The sequence below is a fragment of the Podarcis melisellensis genome (assembly GCF_964234715.1).
Source record: "Podarcis melisellensis genome assembly, chromosome: 16".
Taxonomy (NCBI): domain Eukaryota; kingdom Metazoa; phylum Chordata; class Lepidosauria; order Squamata; family Lacertidae; genus Podarcis; species Podarcis melisellensis.
Window position 1 is genome coordinate 4,237,271 of NC_138533.1, and position 23,654 is coordinate 4,260,924.

A 23,654-nucleotide genomic window follows, 5' to 3' on the forward strand; every position below is an offset into this window, starting at 1 on the left:
AACCCCATGCTCTCTAGAGCATCGTTTAAGCAGGAATTCCAATTACGGGCGGACTGTTTCAACCCATAAATGGATTTGTGTAGGCGCCAGACCTGGTTTGGCTTGTCTCCTTCAAAACCTGGTGGTGGTGTCATATAGACTTCCTCCTGTAAGTCTGCATTTAAATAAGCCACATTGACATCAAAATGAAACAGCTTATTTCCCTTCTTAGCTGAAGAGGCTAGAAGCATTCTTAATGACTCCGATCTTGAAGTAGGGGCATAGATTTGAGAATAGTGAACACCTTTGCGCTGCGAAAACCCTTTTGCAACTAGCCGGGCTTTATATTGCAACTCTTCAGTAGTTGTGGGCTTTAAACGATATACCCATCGACAACCTACAGCTTGTTGCCCTTTCGGAAGCTCTGTACTTGTAAACACACCGAGAGACTTCATTGAAGCCATCTCTTTTTCCATTGCTTCCTGCCACTTTACGGCTTCTGAGCTTGGAAGCTGTTGTACTTCCATATAGCTTTCTGGCTCACACTGTGCCATATTTACGTATACACTTGTCACCTTAGATGGCGTGAAGATGGCGGCGAAGGTAGTCTCTGAGTAATTTCGCTTACTCTTATCAAAGTTTTAAGTGGTTTTATGCGGTTTTTATCCTCCCTTGTTTTTATCCGTGAGTTTTAATGATCTGCTGGCTGTGCTGGCTGTCTTTTAGTATCTTTTAGTATCCCGCTACTTGTTTTATCTTTGTTTTCTTTTTATCTGGGTGGCTCCGACGCCCGGACTTGCCGCCACGGCTGCCGCCGCCTCCCTAACTGGGAGAGATAAGTGAAAGGTTCTCCTGGGCATAAATCCTCTGCCCTGTCGACCAGCTCTTTCCTTTAGCTTTTAGTTTATTGCACACTACGAAGTGAATTTTGCCCGACTGCTGGAACCGAGCTGTCTCAAAAATCCTAGGAACAAGGAAAAGGGGAAGGAAGAGGCTTGAACTGACTGCCTTACTGTGAGTAATTTTATGGCACCACTCTCCTGGAAGTGGTAGTATTCTTGTGAGGAAGACTAAAGGATTTAAGGAGCTCCCCAGCTCCTGCAAAATTGATTTATGGGCCATGGAAAACGTCCAAGAGACTCTGACGAGGCATTATCCTCTCCAAGGCCTAAGCAATTAAGGAAGGGTTCACCTAAAGGAGGGAGAGGCCCCAAAGAATGTACCTACTCAATAGCAACTCAAAATCGTTTCGATCCTCTAACTGCCCTTGAAACAACATCAGAAGATGAGGCCCCTGAGACGTTACAAATTGGAAACGCTAATGGTAACACAAATGGGGATGGTCCCTATCCAAAGGAGGAATTGGTAGCCGAATCGGACTGCACAGGATGCGAGCAACTCCATCTAATAATTAGAACTCTAAACTGTATATTTAAGAGAATTGATGGCCTATCCTCTCAGCTGCATAGTCTTCAGCAAAAACTGGATCACCAGCCGACCAAGACAGCCCAAGAGGGGGCAGTAGATGTTCCATTGCGCCGGCAGAAAGCTCCACCAAACACCGATTGTATGAAGAACTGCAAATACAATCTCAACCCCGCACTGAATCGCCAATCCCTGATTCTACATCCAAGGAAGATTTCCCTAACCTTCCGGGGAAGGGACCTAAGTTGGACAACGCTACATGGGACTAAAGAGCACCTCAGATGGCTTCTAAAACTCGAGGCATCACAAATAGATCTTTGTGCTGTGCTTCCCTTAGTTAGCCAGAACAGATATCAGAGAGTGATGCTGGCTTTCCACTCTGCAAAAATCCCCTCTCTTATTATTAAGCAAAAAGTTTTTTTGAATAATCTTGGTATTTTTCCAACGAGAGTTTTCATGGATTCCAAAATTAGACCCCTCCTATCAGAGGGATTAACCAAGGAGACGGTACAACCCTCCCGCCCTGAACCACAAAAGAGGGCTGAGCTGTACACTCCATGTCTGGGCCAGTCTCATAGTAACTCCACTCCTACAACCAAACACTACGAGTGTGCCAGTAACTCTTTGACACCCCAGGAGGAAAGAGAGCTTATCGCCTCCTTTGGAGAGTTACCAGCGATGGAACAACAAGATATTATAAATAGGCTGGATTTACTTAAACTTCAGCTCCTAAGGATCGCCTGCAACGGAGTTCCTACGAATGATACCCACTCTAATTTAGCGGTGCCATGCCCCATGGAGGTGGAAACAACAATTCCCCAATACCCAGCATATAAGGTGCCCTCTGCAGTAGATGGGAAGGTCCCACTGCTGGAGGCAGACTCTTCTCCTCCCCTTCACGCTGGTAACTCATCCCTGCTTTTAATAGACTTATCTGTTCCCTCTGTGATTAACCGATCCAAGAATGGAACTCAGGATAACACCCCCCTGGATAAATCGTTGTCCCTTCACCCCTCCATGCCGGACTTGGAATCAACATACATCGAAGACCATCCACGTCCTGAGACGGTAGTGGCCACCTCAAGTAAGGCTTCTCCACCAAAAATCCAACAATCATGTGAGGAAGACACCACAGTGCCGCGAGTCACCACAGAGTGGACTGAAGACCCAGCAGGACATATAAACCAAATGATCACAAGTGGATCGGTTAGATCCCCAAAGAGGACAGCTCCAGCGGACTTGGCAGGAGCCTCTTCAGGGCCTAGTTGGGCCCGACAGCTAAAAACATCAAATATTATCTATATTCACAATAGCTCAAGAGGCACACCTGCGCCAAAAGGAGAGAAGTCATCTACCATTAGTCAAAGGAAAATTACTGACTTCTTTAAATTTGACAACCCACCAAGATCAGCTTTCCCCCCTTCTCCATTGTGACTACCCAAACCTCAGCCAAACTCTCCCCCGTTCTCCCTTTTAAGCTGGAACATAGCAGGTTGGAAGGGGAAAAAATTCGACCCAGACTTTGTAAAACTAATAAACTCACACCAAGTAATTCTCCTGCAGGAAACATGGGAAGAGGGGAGAGTAAATATTAATGGGTTTGATGCTATATCATCACCAGCATGCCCGTCCACTAAAGGAGGCCGGCCTAGTGGAGGATTAGTCATAGCAATTTCCTTGAAAATACGGGCAAAACTCACGCTTGTAAATGCTTCCACCCTTGCAATTACAGCCCTGATTACGGGGAAAAACTTTGAACTTGCTATAACAAATGTTTATCTTCCTCCTGGAGGCAACATTGCTGACTTATACAATAAATGGGGAATCCTGGAGGAACATCTTATTCTTTGTCACTCCAAACACCCCAATATACCCAATGTTATAGCAGGGGATTTCAATGCTCGCATTGCAACAAACTGGGAGTCCTTAACCAAAGCCAAATGGTGGATAACCCCTGAATTCATTAATGACCTCTCCCTCCACAATCCAAGACTCTCCAAAGACAAAAGGGTAAATGAAGCAGGAACCCTTCTTTACCAATTGGTACTACGTCTAAACTTAGTGATTCTAAACGGGAACTGCCCACCTGACATACCGGGTGAGTTCACATACATAAGCCCCTCTGCAAACAGTGTCCTGGATTATATGCTGGTATCTCATGATATATTCCCCAAATTTTCCCATTTTAAAGTTGAAAATATTCAACTGAGCGACCACCTACCGTTGGTCGCCACAATGACTATAGACTGGACCCCAGATGGAGACAGACATCCAACACATTTGATTACGAACCCAGCACTGCAAGTCAAAAGTGTAAAATGGTCCGAACTTCATGCTCAAAAATTCTCAGCATATTTACAACAAGGACTAAAACAAGCATATTCAGGATTAATTGAGGATTATCATGATTACGACCAAACCCTAAGACTATTCTCGAATCTGTCGGAAGATCTAACGTCTTTTTTCTCTGTCCCGACGCATATAATAAATCGAACACAAAGGAAGACAGGTGCATTGTGGTTCAACAGTGCTTGTAAACAGGCTAGACAACTTCTTGGTAACATCTACAAAGAGTATAAAGCCTCTGGGGCAACGGTCTTGCCAAAAGAATATTTCCAAGCAAAATCGGCCTACAAGCAAATTCAAAAGGGTGCCAGACTGGAATGGCAAGCGAATCAATGGCGGGCAATTATAGAAGCCTCATCATCACGGAACACCGGACAATTTTGGCTCCTGGTAAATAAAAGAACTAAAAGATACCCTTTAACTATTATTCCCGCCCCGGTTTGGGAATCTTATTTAAAAAATTACTTTGCCACAACTGACTGTATCGTCAACACAAGAGACGAATTTCAAGATCAGCTTCCCCTCTGGCCCCCTACCGATCCGGAAGACATCCATGACTTGATCGTCAACCTTAAAACAGGGAAAGCGCCTGGGCCAGACCTGATCCCAGCAGAAGCTATAAAATACCACGCAGACTGGTGGGCCAAGGTCCTGGCGAACATCTTCGATGCAGTTAACAACTCTGGAATGATTCCGGAAGTATGGAAGGACGCTGTTATCGTTCCAATCCACAAAAAGGGCTCACCAGATGACCCGGGGAACTACAGGAACATCAGCCTGCTCTCAATAGTGGGGAAACTGTATGCCCGCTCCCTGTTGAACAGACTAATCCAATGGGCCGAAGAGAAAAAATTAATTGGGCCCGAACAAGCCGGATTCCGCCCAAAACAGTCAACAATTAATCATATTCTAATTTTTACAGCATCTTGCCTGGAAATATTCCACCCCAAAAGGTGGCCAACTCTGTGTGGCATTCATTGACCTGAAGGCAGCATTCGATAGTATCCCCAGGAGCATCCTCTGGGAAAAACTCACCCGCTGGGGCATCGACAGAAGGCTTCTCTGGCTAATAATCAAACTCCATGAGAACTCAGCGGCCAGAGTGAGATTCACCCCGGAGGGTGATCTCACGAATTCAATTCCCATTAACAGAGGTGTCCGACAGGGTTGTATATTGGCTCCACTCCTGTTCAATTTGTTCATAAGTGACATGAGGACTCCCCTGATAGAGGCCCAAGAAAGGATTCATGCACCCCGCCTAGCACTTTATCGCTGCCCCTTGTTACTATATGCGGATGACGCAGTCATTCTTTCTTTTTCTAGAGTAGGTCTCAGGAGGGCCCTAAAAATTTTTGGATCATACTGTCACGCAAATTCCCTTACAATTAATTATGGAAAATCTAAGATCCTGATTTTCTCAAAGAGCCGGAAACTCCATAATTGGAGAATTGATGGGAGAGTCATAGAACAAGTCTATAGATTCCAATATTTGGGAGTCTGGTTACAACATAACCTCAGATGGAAGGCCCATGTAGCTTATGTTACAAATAGAGCCAAATCTATCTCCTTGGCGATCTTGCGATTCTTCTTCACCGATGGGGCTCTTCATATCCCATCGGCGTTGAAAGTCTTCAAGGCCAAGGTGATCCCGACGATTGCTTATGCCATCTCAATTTGGGGGACTTTTGCCAACCTATCTCACCTGGAGGTCATTCAAAATCAGTTTTTAAGAGGGATATTGAAACTGCCCAACTGTGTAAGTAATACAGCGTTACGCATGGAACTTAATATTGTATCCCTGGAAAATGCTCTGTGGAAGCACATACTTTGTCACTGGTTATCTCTATGGCATAATCTCCCAAACTTGTACTTGATACAATGTATGTGGAGAGATGATTTCCAGAGCCCATGGGTAAAAAAATTACAGCTGAAAATAATGGCAATGGGAATCTCCCCATCCAAATTACTAGAGCAGGATATAGTTCCAGCTAAAAGAACAGTAACCTGTAAGCTAGAGGAGATGGACTTGCAGCAGAAAATGATCTTGGGCAATGGTACCTGCTCACCTCTAAATCTTGGTTTATTACCCCTCTTAAGGCTCCCAAACTATTTGAATTCTTTAACTTCCTCAGCTCATAGATATGCCTTTGTAAAGGCAAGATTCAACACCTTCCCATCGAACGTGCTGAGAAATAGATTCTCCAATGGACAGATATCGCTCTTATGTGATTGTAATTGTGGGGCACCAGAATCGTTGCATCACATAATTCTTGATTGTGCTTTTCACTTATCGGCCAGGAGCAAGTTTCTTGCTCAATATCTTAAGGGAATTGCCGATGATACGACTGAAGCCAAATTGAGATATCTATTAAATGATGATGACCCCCTAAGATCACTCATGGTTGCCAGATTCTTGATCAGCGTCCTATCCCTAAAGAAGAGAAACGGACTCCTGTGTGGCTCGGATAATCCCTTTAAACCATGATCTATGTTTTAGGATGTAATTAGGTGATATCACCATTGATGTCTTCTATCAATTTATGAGCAGAGGGCGATGTTTATGCTACAAATTTGTTGTAATGTATGATGTTGGTCTTCTGTTTTTGTTTTGCTTGGTTCTTGTCTGTTTTTTTTTTTGTAAGTTTTGGCGGTTTTAAATTTGGAGGTTCAAGTACATTATGGTGGTATGGGAAACTGTTGTGTGACGGGCCAATGGCCGTAATAAAGATCAATTCAATTCAACTTGTCACCTTAAACCGCTCTGGCGGCTTGCCCTTCGTGGCGCGTTTTGACCTGCGCAATTGCTCCTCTTGTGCCCCCTCTGACCGTTGGCTGTCAGAATCTGTCTCAGACTTTATGTCTGGACGCGCCCCTAGGGATAAAGACCTCCGTTTAGATACCTCCCTTGGGCTTGGTGTTGCAGGTGACCTGCTTTGCTTTTGCTGTCTGCTAGGCCTACTGACTGGCGAAGTTGGAGCACTCCTAGATTCTGGCTTTTCTACCTTAGGAGAAGAACCTCGTGCCTGATCAGAATCTGCATCTGAACCATGTGCACCATCCCTTTCTGGCTCATCACTCTCTGGACTTTCTTTCTCAGCATGAATGCCTAAATCATCTCTCAAAATGTCAGGGTTAGCGTGTAAGTGAGTCCATCCGGACTGCTCACAAAAATCAGCGCTCCTACTGAGGACCACTCTTGTAGTATCCCCACCTGGGTCCACAAACCTCCAAGATTTGGCATGTGGTTCGTACCCGCAAAAGATGAGTTTCCTAGCCCTTGGACTTCCCTTTTTCCTTAACGCTTTTGGGATAAGTACATAGGCTTGAGATCCAAACACCCGAAAGTAATTAACTTTGGGCTTCTTCCCATATAAAGCAAAATAAGGCGTAGTATCAATTACCGAATTATATACTCGGTTCAGAATATGAGTAGCCGCCTGCCAGGCTTCCGCCCAGTAACTCTGAGGAAGTTTAGCATCAAACAACATAGAGTTTGCCAACTCTTGCAGAACCCTATTTTTACGTTCGGCCACGCCTCCTTCTTGGGGGGAATAAGGTGTAGACAGACGATGCTTAATTCCCTTTTTCTTAAAGAAATTCTGCAATACAGACCCGGTAAATTCTGACCCTCTGTCTGTCTGAAAAGCAAGTACTCTAGTACCGAATTCAAGTTCTACCGCATGAACCCAATTTTTAACTGTTTCTGCAGTATCTGCTTTTGTTTTGAGAGGAAAAAACCATGTAACCTTTGTTTTGTCATCCGAGAGACACAGTGCATACTTCGAACCTCCCATGCTAGCAACAGGCATTGGGCCACATAGGTCCATATGCACAAGTTGGAATACTTTGTCAGATTTCCTATCTGAACTGGGATAGCTGCATCTATGAACCTTCGCACTTTTGCATGCAGTACAATCCAAATACTTATTACATTTGTTCAATTTGCACCCTTCTGATAATTCAGGTTGCCTTTTAACATACTGAAAATTAATATGCCCTAAACGGCGGTGCCATAAATGAACACAAGAATTATGGGTAGGCGTGTTCACACAACCAGCATGAACCTGTTCAACTTCATCTGGACTTGTCTCAAAATAATATAACCCATTTCTGCATTCCACCTGCAAAAGAGATACGTTATTCTTTGAAATAGTGCAAACCCCATTTTCAAACACAGTTTTAAACCCATTTCTATCAAGTTCTGACACAGACAAAATACACCCCTTCAGTCCCTTTAGCACGTAGGCATCAATTTCTGTTTGCAAACAATTCAAGAACACTGTGCCTACAGTCTCTAAGGAACGTTTAGTTGAATCTGCCATTGTCACAACTTTAGGGGTTTGCAAATGTCTGCAATTCTGCAAACGTACACTAGATGGCGCCACCAGGTGGTGAGATGCACCACTGTCGATCAACCAGCGTAGATTGCTGCCTTGGCCACGCCCTTGCATCAACGCCATTGCTGAAGCCATGTGCTGTGTGCTGTGGGAGTAGCCACGACCTCCTCCTCTTCTTCGACGTCCCCTGGAACTCCTTGTCTGGTAACTAGGGGTAACGGCCTTGTTGCTGTCTTGACCAGGTTCACGTGTGCAATTCCTGATTAGATGGGAAGGGGAACCACAGCGAAAACAGTGTCTAGCTGCAAAAGCATTTACTGTGTGCTCAAACTCAGCATCAACACTCTTAGGCACAGCATAACTCCCCTTTAAAGACAAACCTCTTTCTCTTTGCCTTTTATCCTGTTCATCCGCAAGCCGAGAAGAAATGTATTCAAGGGTTAATTCAGTTGAAGGCATAGCTTCCAAAGTTAGAGCTAGAGTCTCATAGCTTTTATCAAGAGAAGACAACAATATGTATGACTGCTGCTCCATAGAGAAGGGAATGCCCAGCTGTCTTAGTTGATTAAAGGCAGACACCATTTTGGCAATATGTTCTTTCACACACGCTCCCGGTTGGAGACGCAAATCAAACAAACATCTTGTAGCATGGATCTTGGCCCCCGCAGTGTTTCTGGAATTTAACCGCTGCAGAACCGTCCAGACCTCATGCGTGTTCTTTAACTCAGAAACATAAGGCATTTGCTCTGGTCCCACTGCCAAAACTAGTAGACCTTGGGCTTTCCTGTCGCGTTTCTGTGAAGCTGCTGCTGCTGCTTTGGCTTCTGCAGACGCGTCTGCAGCTGCCTGTAAAGGCGGTGCTTCAGTACAGCTCCACAACTCTTTTGCTTGCAACCAAACCCTTACTCTAGCCTTCCAATCTTGCCAATTTTTCCCATTGAGTCGCGTAAACGGGACAGTAAAACTTTCCTGGGACTCTGCCATCCTCCCTGGGGCTTAGGAACGATACTCACACACCTGTAGACCGTCTCCCAGCTGCTGAGGTGGCTCCTTGAGGAATCAGACGTCTTCCAGCGAGTACAAACTGCGCAGTGCCTCTTTAAAACTTTTCTAGGCACGTTGCAGGACTCAAGCTGCTTTGGAGGCTTTCGTTGTCGGCAACCGCTTCTGTCTTCACTCCAGTCCTTGCATAAATCACTCTGAACTGCTCTCCTTATCTCCTTCTTGACGTACAAACATCCATAACCTGTCCCATTAAACTTTAATTAGTTTAATGTAAATGCCCAGTGCACTTCCTTCTTTAAAAGTCTCACCACGGCAGAGGATTTCGCGCAGCAGCTAAGAAGGGCAGGAGAGGCAGCATCTTCCCAAAAAAGAGTCCTGGAGCATGCGGTTTGTAAATCAAAAAATAAGGTTTATTTACAAAACACCAAAAAAACAATCCTGGCGACGAACCACACATCTCAGCAAAAACACACACCCAAAAGGGAGAAGGGGGAGAACAAACAAACAGGGGGACTATTTATACAGACTCATGTTCCTGGAAGCCTAATGACCTCCAGCTGCTCAGTGATTAGAGCGTTTCTGCTACTCTTTTAACCCTTTGATAGCAACAATCCTGGGCCCCGCTTGCGGTACGGTGGTGGGACTGGCTAATGACCTCTATGGAACAAGTCAGATTATTCTGAGTCCGATGACCCAATAAACTCTCCGGTGGCCTCGTCGCTTAACTCCGTTCAATAGATCAAAAACTAGCCCAGAGGTTCACCCTCAAAGGGTCATAAAGGCATGCCACCCCCACTATGTCTCTTCGTCCTAAATCTAGCCTTAGGATCCTTTAGGTCCTTAAAATCCTTATGGTCTTTCAGGTGCTTATAGCATGGGGTCTCCACGCCAGTCTCCTCCTCTCCTCTTTTTTGCTGTTCAGCCACTCCAGTTAGTCCACTCCAATGATCCCAGGTAAGTATGTAGAGGGGGAGCTGCATACACCTCAAAGCGTCCCAGGCAGGTTGAGCGAAAGTCCCGATAAAATGGGTTAGGTAGCGCAGGCACGCAAGCGTGGGCGTCTAAAGTCCTGCAGGCAGAGTCCGCCTTAACCTTATTAAAGTCCAATTTAGCCTGATTAAGCGATAATGGCAACAGTAACAGTAATAGAAAAAAGTCCTTGCTAATAGCCTTCTTCTTAACTATGGCTAAAATAAAATCCTTAAAGTCTCCCCCAGTTCAAATTCAGTCCTACTCACTCAGTCAGATTAGTTACGATAAGCTTCCTCATTCTTACGGCTTCGCATCTGCGCCATCTTAACTCCTCCACTGAATGGACTCCGTCATATAATCCTTAAACCACCAGGTAGCCCACAGCTTTAAATCAAAATTTTCGTTAAAATGGCACTGTTTCCGGCGCCAAACAAGCCACTAAACGCTGGGGTTTCCATTCACTCTTCAAGGGAGTTCGTCGCGTCCCCAGCAGAAGCTCGAGGCATCGCGCTGTAGAGTCGGTGTCTCCTCGTTTGCGCTCGCGGTTGCTTCGCCCTCACGTCCTTACAGTCCGGAGGAAACAAAGCAGCCGCTCCCACGCTGCCGAGACCTTATCCTCCAAGGGTCCCCCCCTTGGGGTTTTCGGGGGTCGCTGAGCCTTCGCACGTTTCCCCAGACCTCTACAACACTCAGAAAGCCGAGACCGGGCTCTCTGCGCTTCCTCGCTGTCCGCGACCGGAACATTTTGTGAATCTAAAGGGAGAAGACATTTTTAGTTTCTTCTCTAACACAGTGAATCATCACTTCCATTGCTGCCCCCGATGGCGGCCTGATTTCCTGTCACGGTGTTTCCTGAGTCTCAGACGGAATGGGAGTATCCTAAATATTTTTTACAATAAAAGCACAGACCATGGGGCAGATATTTATTGGGGGCTTTTCTTTTCAACATGCCTTCCTACTTAGTTCCACATAGAAATCAGATTTGGGAAGAGACCTTGAAAGGTTTATATGTAATTCCCTGTGCCGCTGGCAGTGTTTTGGGCTCAGACAGAAATCCCACTTCTAAGAGGGCTTTTGAAAAGTGGAGCTGGCACTTTGGGGAATGGAATCTGATGAGAGTGAAGAATGAGGATCTCTTCCTCCTAAGAGATCGGAGCAGGGAAGGAGGAGATTCCCTGTCCTGGATCTGCTAGGATTCTGTGTGCAAGAGCAGGTGTATGGCATGAGAGCATCCCTGGATCCCTTTTTCCAGCCTTGCCCTTTTTGGGGTGAGGCAGGTGTGGCAGAGAGCGGGAGGGAATCCCATTCCCGGCTGAGCCCCGTGCCCTTGAGGTGTTGCCAGACTAAAACTCCCATCTCCCCTGGCATTTGGCCAGGCTGGCTGCCGGGGCTGCTGGGAGTTGTAGTTCCATAAGTTATGGAAGGCCAGTGCCTCCCCTCCCTGCTGTTGGGTCAAGGCTCTTCTTGATGCTCTAAAGGAAGAGGAAGCTTCTTGCAAGCCCAGCCTGAGAAGAAAGCTGGATTTCAGCAGGGAAAGATGGAGAACAGCCACAGAGAGCTGGCCTCAGGGGTTTTTATACCAATAATAATAATAATAATACTTTTAAGTCACTACCTGTCCTTGCTTAAAATAATGCCCAACAGTCAAATACATTTTCATCTGTTTGGCAATCTGAAGGCTAATGACTAATTTCCCTCTATTTCCACGTATTTGTGAACATATTCTTGAAAATGATTTATTTCAGATTCCCCAACATTCCTCCAAGATGTCCAGTGCCAACATTGGAGTAGGTCTTATGATTCCCATGCCACAACCCAGGATACTACGCCCTGGTTCGTCAACTCCATTTTTTACAGGTTTTCGGGCCCAGTTCTACTTCCCAATGTAAGAGGTTTTCGACAGTGGACCCAACACCCTCAGAAGATTGTGGACTCTGCTTCATTGGAGATTTTTAAGCAGAGGCTGGATGGCTTTTCCGGGGTTGGACTGGAATTACCTTTGGGTAAATCCAACTCTACAATTCTATGATTCTGCACCACAACAAATTGAAAATGTGTTTCTTAGAAGAAAGTGTGTATAAAAATGAGTATATTAGTGAAAAGAACATGCAAGAACCACGCAAGATTTCAGCTAAGGTTTCTGTTATGTAATCAAGCCATCAATTCTATCACGTGGGGGCCACCTTATCTAAATTATATAATTCGCTATTCGAACTATTGGTATTATTGTATTACAAATTGGTATTGTTGTAACAAACCTATTACTGGATTGTAATTGAAAACTAATAAAAATTATTATCAAAAAAGAAGAAGTAATACATACAGAAATTTCTTGTGTTTTGGTGATCTTGGCCGGACCATCGGCCTCTGGGTTGATTTCTGTTCCTTGTGGCTAAGGATTCACTTCTGGAATACTACAAGGGCTACTCATGTTTTGAGAAAAAATCCTGTCAGGGAATTGCCATCAGAGCAAGAAATGGAAGCAGGGCTCCATGGACCCTGGCAAGGTGCAGGCAGTGCTGGAATGGAAGGCCCCTAAGACCCGGAAGGATGTGCAGAGGTTCCTCGGGTTCAGCAACTTCTACCGGAAGTTCATCAAGAACTTCGCCCACTTGACTGCACCCATCACGGATTGTCTCAGTAGCAAGAAGAAGTTCATCTGGATGGAAAGTGCCCAAAGGTTCTTCAAAAAACTAAAGAAGGCGTTCGCATCGGAGGAACAGCTCCTGCACGTGGATCTGCAGAAGCCGATGAGGCTGGAGACCGACGCATCAGACAGAGCTATTGGAGCAGTGTTGCTACAGCCGGGACGGAGCCAACACACCTGGAGGCCGTGCGCCTTCTTCTCATGGAAACTGAACAAATCGGAGCATAACTACACGGTGTATGATCGCGAACTGTTAGCTATTTATGCAGCGTTTCGACAGTGGAGACATATCCTAATAGGGGCACAGCATAAGATTCAGGTTTGCACGGATCATAAGAACCTGGAATATTGGAGAACAGCTCGAGTGCTCAACCAGAGACAGATTCGATGGGCACAGGAGTTCTCCAAGTTCAACTTTGAGATCAAGTACGTGCCGGGGGAAGAGAATGTGAGGGCAGACACGCTGTCACGGAAGCCCGAGTATACGGAAGGAGAAGGACCGCCGGAAGCTCGACACGTGTTCCCTGAGGAACGATGGGTTTGCGGGGGAGCGTTGGTTGGGAAACGAGAACTAACTGAGCTGATTCACCAGGACGAATTCGCCCAAACCAGAATCAGGGAACTCAGGGGAACTGGGGGAGATCAGGGAGGCTTTGAGGAGAAGGAAGGACTGCTGTATTACAGGGGAGCAATGTATGTGCCCGGGGAAGCCCTGCGAGAAAGGGTTCTCAGACAGCTTCATGACAACCCAACAGCGGGGCACTTTGGGCAACACAAAACCATGTTACTGGTTACGAGGCAATTCTGGTGGCCAAGGGTGAGGGAAGATGTACGAGAGTATGTACGGGGGTGTGACCGCTGCCAACGGGCCAAGGGAGAGAGGGCGGCCCCGGCGGGGTTATTGGAGCCCTTTCCCACACCGGGAAGACCCTGGGAGGCGGTGTTGATCGATTTCATGACCAATCTACCCAAATCTAGAGGGAAGACAGCAGTCAGGGTAGTAGTAGATCTGCTAACCAAAATGTGCCATTTTATAGCGTGCTCACATGCAGTAACGGCAGAGGAAACTGCCCGGTTGTTTATGGATCACATCTTCAGGTTGCATGGGGCTCCTTCAAGGGTTATCTCCGACCGGGGGAAACAATTTACCTCGAGGTTCTGGAGGAAACTCATGAGCTTATTGCAGGTGGAAGTGGGATTCTCGACGACGAGACACCCGGAGACCAACGGGCAAGCAGAGAGGGCAAACAGCATTTTACAGCAATATCTACGCTGCTACGTCAATGAGAGACAGAACGATTGGGTAGATAAGCTAGCACTAGCGGAGTTTGCGTATAACAACGCTGAGCATGTGTCCACGGGGATGAGCCCGTTCATGGCTAATTATGGGTTGCACCCCAGGGCTTTTCCTGGGAGAGGGGAGGAAGGGTGGAGCGTGCCCGCCGCAGAGCAGTTTGTGGAAGAAATGGAAGCTCTGCACCAGCAGCTTAAAATGAACCTGGATAGGGCCAAGGAAGTGTACAAGAGACAAGCAGACAAACGTCGCCGGGAAGGGGAGACCATTAGGGTGGGGGACCGGGTGTGGTTATCCACACAAGGCTTACCCTTCAAGGGCGGGTGTAAGAAACTGAGGCCAAAACGGCTGGGACCATTTGAGGTGACCCACCAAGTGAACCTGGTGGCGTTCCGGCTCAAGTTGCCAGACAGCATGAAGATCCACCTGGTATTTCATAGGTCGCTGCTCTCACCGTACAGAGGGGAGCGGAGGGTCCGGGAGGCAGGAGGGGAAGGGCTCACCCACCCGCTAATGGAAGAGAGGGAACACCACCACGAGGTAATGGAGATCCTGGATTCGCGCTGGCGAGGGCGGCAGGTGGAGTACCTAGTGGCTTGGGAGGGGGGACCAGAGTCAGAAAACACGTGGGTGCCTGCAGGGGAAATAGATGATGGATATCTGGTGGAAGAGTTCCACAACAGGTATCCGAGGAAGCCCAAACCCCTGGAGAGATTCTGGGAGGAGCAATTTGCCACCACCGATGAGGAGGAGGAGGATTTCGTGGGTTTTCTGGCTTCCCAGGCGGAAGGAGGAGAATCGTCAGGAGAGGAGGAGTCAGATTGGGAAGTCCCGCCCGTGAGAAATTGGAGCAGGTGGGAAGCGGGGTTTGAGTCCACTGACGACGACAGCAGCTCCTTTCGGGGGTTCCCGGCATTGTGGGCTGAAGAAGGGGACAAGGTCCTGTCACAGGGTCAGGCCGGGGGTGAAGGGGGTCCTGGGGAGGAGGTGGATGTCAGGGAATTGCCATCAGAGCAAGAAACGGAGGCAGGGCTCCCGAGCGATGCCGGAGAGGGGACGAGCAGAGGGGAAGGATTTCAATGTAACACCCATAGAGCAGAGAGGGAGATGGAGGAATTGGTGACAGGGCTCCAAGACCCTTCCCCCGAATCTAGTGGAGAGAGCGCTGGGACGCCCCTGCCTTCCCCTTACTTGCGCAGACGCGTTCCGCGCAGAGAACAGAGGCGGAGACTCGGGGTCAAACAGCTTCTATGCTGGAAGAGATTCAAGAGACGCCCACTCTCGGATTCTGCAAGTGACTAACAGGTCACGGAGGGCGAGCTCCGACCCTAAGCATGGTTGGGCAAGCAAAATAACTGAACTGAAGTAAGGTTACGCACAAGTAACCCCTCACATCCATTACAAATCCTATCCCTGACTTTACAAACCCTGCTGTAAAGAGTCCAAAATATTTATCCTAAAAGAAGGGCCCCAGTCTGAAAAGTAATGTGGCAAACCTGGATAGAGGTTGTGATCTTAGGGGCCTAAAAGTCAGAGGTGCTCCTGCCTGGGACGTGTCCTTGTCCTCAGGTGGGTTTTGAAGGATCCGGGTCCTGGCAAAGTGATGTCTTTGCCCCCAGAAGTGCTCAATGTCTTAAAGAACAGCCAAGGTGACTGCAGATCCCAAAAGAAGGTTGCAAGAGAGGCCATATTGAGCATTGAGGCTGCTGCTCAGGTGCAGAACAGACACAGGGAGCCCACCTGTCAATCTCGCTGCTGCCCCAAAACCCACTCCCATCAACAAGACACGTCTGTGATGCTGCACTGAAGCTTTAACAGTGGACTTCTGGGGAGTTGGTCTTTAGGGATATCACTGATGAGGGGTCAGGACACGGGTCATTCACACATCACAGGACACGGGTTTGGGGTGAGGGTTTGGGGATTTTGGTGACGGTGGACCAATATCCAGGAAGGCAGAAGACAAGACGCATCTGTGATGCTGCAATGAAGCTTTAATAGAGGAGAAGAAAAGAGGGAACCTTCTCTGTGGTCAGCAGTTTAAGCGGGAGAAGAAAAATAAATAGATCCCATTCTGAGTAAAGAGCACATTCACTATTGAGGTGGTACAGATTGTGAGAAAACAAAATATCTCTAAAGAGAGGTGGTCAAGCACAAGGAAGGAAGGAAGGAAGGAAGGAAGGAAGGAAGGAAGGAAGGAAGGAAGGAAGGAAGGAAGGAAGGAAGGAAGGAAGGAAGGAAGGAAGACTGGTGGTTGGTTCTCCCCAGACTTTCCTTTTTTAAAAACAAATATTTTCCACTGTCAAACAGCTCTTACTGGCAGAGTGTTTTTCCTGATGTTTAGTCGGAATCTCCTTTGTTGTTACTGGAATCAATTAATTGCAACAGTGAGGGAGGTTGTGTGCCCTATTTAGCTCTTTAATATCCTGAAATTAAAGAGACCAATTTGACTATAATTCAGGGTTTGACCAAGACTTTTGGCATGAATTAGTGAATGTTCTCTGTCAACTGAGCAGAGCTGAAGGAACACAACCTATTTAACAATATGCTGCCTTCTCTGGTTCAACCCTCAAGGCTTTTAAACACCTGAGCAAGGCTTTTACGTTCCAGATTTTGCAAATGCCTTTGGCTCACAGCAGCGGTGTGCTTCCAGAGGACTCCAAAACTCACATATAGCAATTCCAACCACAATAGATATTATCATTTTGATTCGGCAGGGCATTTGATTCATCTCAGTCAGGGATACCCATTCCCTCAGCCTCAATTTTAGAAACCCAGATTTATCTAATCCACTTTTTGGATTTTCTGCCACCCCCACCAATTTCCTCCAAATGCAGTTGGTGAAGAAGGCTTAGGAATGAGCTGAACCCCATTGCTAGAGACAAGATGAATTTTGAACTCTGGTTCTGCTCTATTAAATGGAGAAAGGTAAAGGGTAAAGGGACCCCTGACCATTAGGTCCAGTCGTGGCCGACTCTGGGGTTGTGGCACTCATCTCGCTTTATTGGCTGAGGGAGCCGGCGTACAGCTTCCGGGTCATGTGGCCAGCAGGACTAAGCTGCTTCTGGCGAACCAGAGCAGCGCACGGAAACGCCGTTTACCTTCCCGCTGGAGTGGTACCTATTTATCTACTTGCACTTTGGCGTGCTTTCGAACTGCTAGTTTGGCAGGAGCAGGGACCGAGGAACGGGAGCTCACCCCGTAGTGGGGATTCGAACCGCCAACCTTCTGATCACCAATCCCTAGGCTCTGTGGTTTAACCCACAGCGCCACCCGCGTCCCAGTATTAAATGGATAGCATGTACCAAAAAGATGGATACCTCTAACTGTGGCTTTCATGGCAATCCCTGAGAGTTTCTGAAGTCTCTCCCTCTTTTTAATATATAAACTTTATTAAACAAGAAAATATCTTAAAATACACACAAAACAAACACACTGTACAAACATTCTATAAGAAAAAAGAACCTAATTACATATAGAATAAAAAATAGTAAAAGAAAAGAAACTTCCAACTAAACCCATTGTACTATTTTGCATTCAATTTTTTTTACACAGTTTCTTATTAATATTTTTCTATATCTTAGTTTAAACTTTTTCTAACACTTCCTCATATCCCAAGGCTCATTTGATACTCACAGTGCTACAGTTCCCAGCGCCCTTAATGATATACAGCGCCCAGAGTTCTGCAAAGGGGAAAAGGTGCTTCAGATGTGCTTTAAAGATGAAGTCTGCATGTAGCAGCCATGATTTATGCTCCAAATATTATGTTTTAGATGCATGAAGGATCCGGGAGAACACCCCAAATTTTATTAAAAGGAACATGAAGTACATTGAAGAGCAGCTTCACCCAAGGTGAAGCTGAGCCAAAATAAAGCAAAACCGTGACCTGAGCCAATGAGAAACCTGACATGCAAGGCAACATTTTGGAACATAGAATGGGATAGATGGTGTGGGAAGATGGCCAGGAACATTCCGGCAAAATCTAGAGTAAACTTAGGTGGGTGTATAGTTAGCTAAATGAGTGACGCCACGCCAAGCTGTTTGCCTGAACTCTCGGGAGAAACTGTATAAAAGGCCTCACCACGTACGACTTTTCCACCGGTGCCTTGGAAGATCTCTCTCATCTGCCGCTTTGATTCTCCCACTCTTGGTAAGTTCTGTGCAGGCTATTCCTTAATTTGACTTATTGTAAATGAATGTACACCTATGGATTTTATTTTATCAGGTTTTAATTGACTTGCTGGATCTGTAATTGAATTGGTAATGGCTTTTAGTCAATCACAATCAATCAGTGACTGGTAAGTTGTTTTCAACTGAATGACTTCTTAGAGCAGGGAAGGAACTGATGGTTTGACAATGGAGCAGAGACTGAGTTGGGATCTGTTCTGGGAAGAGACACTGAAATCACAAGATCCAGTGGGTTGTGCCCCTGGCATTTTTTAGGGCTCAACAGAAAAATCTACACAAATTTCGACTTTGGGGCATTTAGAAATCTGAAGCAGAGTGCAATGAGAGCGAAGAATGAGGATCTCTTCCTCCTAAGAGATCAGAACTGGGCAGGGGAGATTTTTGGACTGTGTTTCAAAGAGCAGGTGTGCAGTATTCAAGGATGCCTGGAACATGTCTTCTGCCTCTGGGATGCTTAGATTGTGGTCCTGAGTGGTTTTGCAAAGCCACTTCCGACATCAGGAGGAGGTGGTGTTGCGGGCTCATGCCCCCAACACTCTCACGGTGGCTGGCTTTCAGCCCTGCACGACCAGGGGAATCCTCGGGCCGCATCAGCCCCGGAGCCAGCCAATCAGCTGGCTCTGGGTCATTTAAGGCTGGCGCGGCCCCAGGATCTCCCCTTTTCGACCACGCAGCTCATTCGGTTTCCCACCCACCCACCCTTTAGGTTTTCATTCTGACCTTGCTATGGACTTTGGTTGGTCGCCATTGAGGGGCCTGGTAGGAATTTTTCCCACTTGGCGAATCGGCACCGGCCATTTGGTTTTTCGTCTACCTCGTAGCAAATCGTCACAACGTCTTTGGTTCTGGTGGTTAGGCATTGGTAGGGGTATTATTATGTAGATGTGTTGGGGGGGAGGAGCGCCATCACCTCCCCCAAATATTTAAGGGTAGTCCAGTAAAGGATTCCGGGGGGCGTTGCCTCATCTGAAACCTATGGAGGCCAGGGCCTAAAGCACGCCCCCAAGCGGTGACCCCGGGGGAGTCCCTAGTTGATGTGCATCGCAGGGCTCCCCCTGCTTGTGTTAACCCTTTCCGGTTTTCATGCTAACAGGCTGAAGCCGGATAGTTTTTTTAGTTGCTTCGCAAGACACTTTTCCCTATGGGCTTGCTTCGCAAAACGAAATGTCTTGCGAGTTTGTTTCCTTTTTCTTAAAACCGTTAATACCAGGGTGCATCCGTGCTTCGCAAGACGAAAAATCCGCAAGGCAAAGAAACTCGCAGAACGAATTAATTTCGTCTTGCGAGGTACCACTGTACCACTCTTACCTGTAACCAATAAGTTGTGGCCAATTTTTGCCCATTAACCTAAAATAATGGTGTCCTGTGTCTTTATTCCAAATGGTGGGAGGCGGGAATCGCCACGCAAAACCTTGCCTAGTGTCCCTGTTCCCTGTCTTTCTGGAGAAACTGCTCTGGCCATGCTCACACCTGCTGCCCATGTAGCATCTGAACTGGATTTTTGAGGCTCACTCTACACAGGGCTGCCTTGTTCCAGCCACACTGACTCTTTCTTGCATGAGGCAGGTCTGGCAGAGCCAGGTGCTCCCCTGAAACACTGGAAAGGGAATCCTTCTTTCTGGTGAAGAGAGGTGGGGAAGCTCTGGCCCTCCAGACATTGCCAAACTACAGCCCTCGTCTCCTCTGCTTCCTGCAGCTGCTGAGATTTGTAGTTCAGATTCAAAGCGTTCCCCATTCCTGCTCTACGGACGACCCTCTGCTAGATGGTCAGATGCATTAAAAGGAGCTCCCTGTCTTCTGAATGTAATGCTGGGTACAAATCTGGTCTCCTAACCTCAAAAAATCTATTGGAGAGTGAAAAGGGGCAGCCCTAATGATCAAGGGATTGCAGCAGCAACTCTCATATAAAGAAAGTTTGCAGGGTTTGGGGGTCTTTTTAGTTGAGAAGAAAAACGAAGAAAGGTCAAAATGGTGGGGAGGGGAGGTAGAATCTTTCAGCATTTCCAATTTCAAAATCCTTATTGAATTCCTTATGCCTCATTCAGCCTTGTGTCCCAGGCCAGGCTACAGCAATTATACAACGTTAATTCAAACTCTTCTTTCTTTAGGAATCCACATATTTCTGACAGTATCTGTGAAAATGTCTCATTTCAGATTTCAAGGTTTCCTCCAAGATGTCCATTGTCATCTGGGAACTGGAGATGCAATCGGCAGACATGGATCAACCTGTTATTATGACTTTCACCATTCCTTCAGGAATATTCAACACACTGTTTCCTCGGGTTTCGTGCACCATTAGATACGGAGATCAGTAATTAGACTGAAACTGTTCTTAACCTGAAGCACCACTTTAGCTAATGGGGCCTCCAGCTGCTGCCGCACTGCCGGAGCGCAATTTCTGTTCTCAACCTGAAGCCAAGTTCTCAACCTGAAGCACTATTTCTGGTTACAGATAGGTAGCCGTGTTGGTCTGCCATAGTCAAAACAAAACAAAACAAAAATTCCTTCCAGTAGCACCTTAAAGACCAACTAAGTTAGTTCTTGGTATGAGCTTTCGTGTGCATGCACACTTCTTCAGATACCTATAGGTATCTGAAAAAGTGTGCATGCACACGAAAGCTCATACCAAGAACTAACTTAGTTGGTCTTTAAGGTGCTACTGGAAGGAATTTTTGTTTTGTTTTGTTTTGACTATTTCTGGGTTAGTGGAGTCTGTAACCTGAAGCCTATGTAACCCGGGGTACCACTGTATCCGGGTTTAACCTCTTCCTCTCTGAGGATTCCCTTCTGCTGCCTCCTTGGACGCTCCAGGTGACCTCATGTTCTGAAGAGAAGGCAGAGTTTCAGTGTCACTCACAATACGGACCCAACTGAGAATCGTCCACATTCCCCATCCTAAAGGGAAGCTCCAAGCGGAAAACTGAGATGACAAACCTGGATATGATTTGCTTTCTTTTCAGGGCAGGAAGTCGGGAATGATGAGCATCTGGGATCCAAAGCAAAGATGGTCTCAGGTGCTCATCTTTTCTGACACCTGCAGCTGCCAATGCCTCACCTTTGCTCAGTTGCCCTTGGCTGTTCCTTTGCACATCTCCCTTCTTCCTCTGTTGTCTCTCCTCCATTTATGCCCAGCAACCCTCCGTTCTCTGAATAAGAAGAGCCTCAGGATCTGCACATCTTCCAATGAGTTCCTAACTGGGAACTTTTTAGCCATGTGGGCCAGGACAAAAGGAAATTCTGGGGAGAACCAACCACACACCAGTCTTCCTTCCTTCCTTCCTTCCTTCCTTCCTTCCTTCCTTCCTTCCTTCCTTCCTTCCTTGTGCTGGACCACCTCTCATTAGAGATATTTTGTTTTCTCACAATCTGTACCACCTCAATAGTGAATGTGCTCTTTACTCAGAATGGGACCTATTTATTTTTCTTCTCCCGCTTAAACTGCTGACCACAGAGAAGGTTCCCTCCTTTCTTCTCCTCTATTAAAGCTTCATTGTAGCATCACAGATGCGTCTTGTCTTCTGCCTTCCTGGATATTGGTCCACCGTCATCAAAATCCCCAAACCCTCACCCCAAACCCGTGTCCTGTGATGTGTGAATGACCTGTGTCCTGACCCCTCATCAGTGATATCCCTAATGACCAACTCCCTGGAAGTCCACTGTTAAAGCTTCAGTGCAGCATCACAGATGCGTCTTGTTGATGGGAGTGGGTTTTGGGGCAGCAGCGAGCTTGGCAGGTGGGCTCCCTGTGTCTGTTCTGCACCTGAGCAGCAGCCTCAGTGTTCAATATGGCCTCTCTTGCAACCTTCTTCTGGGATCTGCAGTCACCTTGGCTGTTCTTTAAGACATTGAGCACTTCTGGGGGCAAAGACATCACTTTGCCAGGACCCGGCTCCTTCAAAACCCACCTGAGGACCAGGACACGTCCCAGGCAGGAGCACCTCTGACTTTTTGGCCCCTGAGATCACAACCTCTATCCAGGTTTGCCACATCACTTTTCAGACTGGGGCCCTTCTTTTAGGATAAGTATTTTGGACTGTTTAGAGTAGGGTTTGTAAAGTCAGGGATAGGATTTTTTCTCAAAACATGAGTAGCCCTTGTAGTATTCCAGAAGTGAATCCTTAGCCACAAGGAACAGAAATCAACCCAGATGCCGATGGTCCGGCCAAGATCACCAAAACACAAGAAACTTCTGTATGTATTACTTCTTCTTTTTTGATAATAATTTTTATTAGTTTTCAATTACAATCCATTAATAGGTTTGTTACAACAATACCAATTTGTAATACATTAATACCAATAGTTCGAATAGCGAATTATTTAGATAAGGTGGCCCCTACGTGATAGAATTGATGGCTTGATTACATAACAGAAACCTTAGCAAAAATCTTGCGTGATACTTGTGTGTTCTTTTCACTAATATACTCATTTTTATACACACTTTCTTCTAAGAAACACATTTTCAATTTGTTGTGGTGCAGAATCATAGAATTCAAGTCAAGTTCTTTATTACGGTCATAGACCAGCATAAGCAAAACATCTAAATAAGTAGCATAACAGTATGAATCTAAGTGAATAATTATTAAATAAATAAGAGCAAGAACCAAACATATACATAGAATACTTAATTAGGCATAGATAATGGGTGAGTAAAAATTTATAAGAAAAATTAAAAGATCGGTTAACACAGCAATATGGGGTGGGCTTCAGAAGTCCAGGTTTACCAAGTTTACCAAGTTTTGTTGCGGCAAAAGCCAGCGACACCAAACATCACAAGGTCAAACAAAAAGGAGATCCACAAGAACATCAAGAAGAAGAAGAAAAAAGATTACACAAGGGAACTTCGCTATGTGCCATTCAACAGCAGAAATCTACGCTTCCTGATTGCTAAAGCGCAAAATTTGGCCACCTCATATGATATTGAGCCCGAGGAATCTTCCAGAAGGTATTTTCTTAGAATTTTGGGGGAGGATTCCAAATAATGCCGTAGGGGTACGAATTTTGACAAAAGCGGCAAGATAAGTCGAGCTCGCTCTTCACTATAAAATCTGCAGGACAGAAGGATGTGTGTAACAGATTCTACCCTATCAGACATACAGGGGCAGAGACGTGCATGCATCGGTACCCGCGTGAATTTGCCGTACAGCACTGCTGAGGGCATTGTCTCAAAGCGGGCTCTGGAGAAAGCCCATCTATAAGCTTCGTTAGTGATGTTAGTTAAATAAGGGGCAGCTGCAAAGTTAGGCCAAGCTTTTAAGCATCTATATGTCTCCGGGAGTAGGGCGTCTTCTTGTTGTAATTCGACATCGTAAAGTCTCTGAGTGATAATTGCCTTTGCCTTGTTCTGAGTTCCAAGAAAGAGATTTTCAGGGTTTAGGCCAATTTGTTTGATCTTGTTAGTTATTTGCATAAGCCAAGGAGGATAGGGAACTGCGGCCAGGAAGCAAGGTAACAGTCCCTTAGGATT

At 46.3% G+C, this 23,654-nt stretch overlaps 2 long non-coding RNA genes across 2 annotated transcripts in view; both read left to right on the forward strand.

Moving 5' to 3' along the window:
- LOC309358749 overlaps positions 1–12,354 on the forward strand; it is a 129,280-nt gene extending 116,926 nt beyond the window's left edge. The window contains exon 3 of the long non-coding RNA XR_014163553.1: positions 11,810–12,354. This is a non-coding gene — a long non-coding RNA (uncharacterized lncRNA). The remainder of the gene's footprint in view (positions 1–11,809) is intronic.
- A 5,764-nt stretch (positions 12,355–18,118) lies between these two features.
- On the forward strand, positions 18,119–21,677 carry LOC309359200. The gene is made up of 3 exons (XR_014163776.1): positions 18,119–18,152; positions 20,345–20,646; positions 20,902–21,677. It is a non-coding gene; the product is annotated as an uncharacterized lncRNA (long non-coding RNA).
- The last annotated feature ends 1,977 nt before the right edge of the window (positions 21,678–23,654 follow it).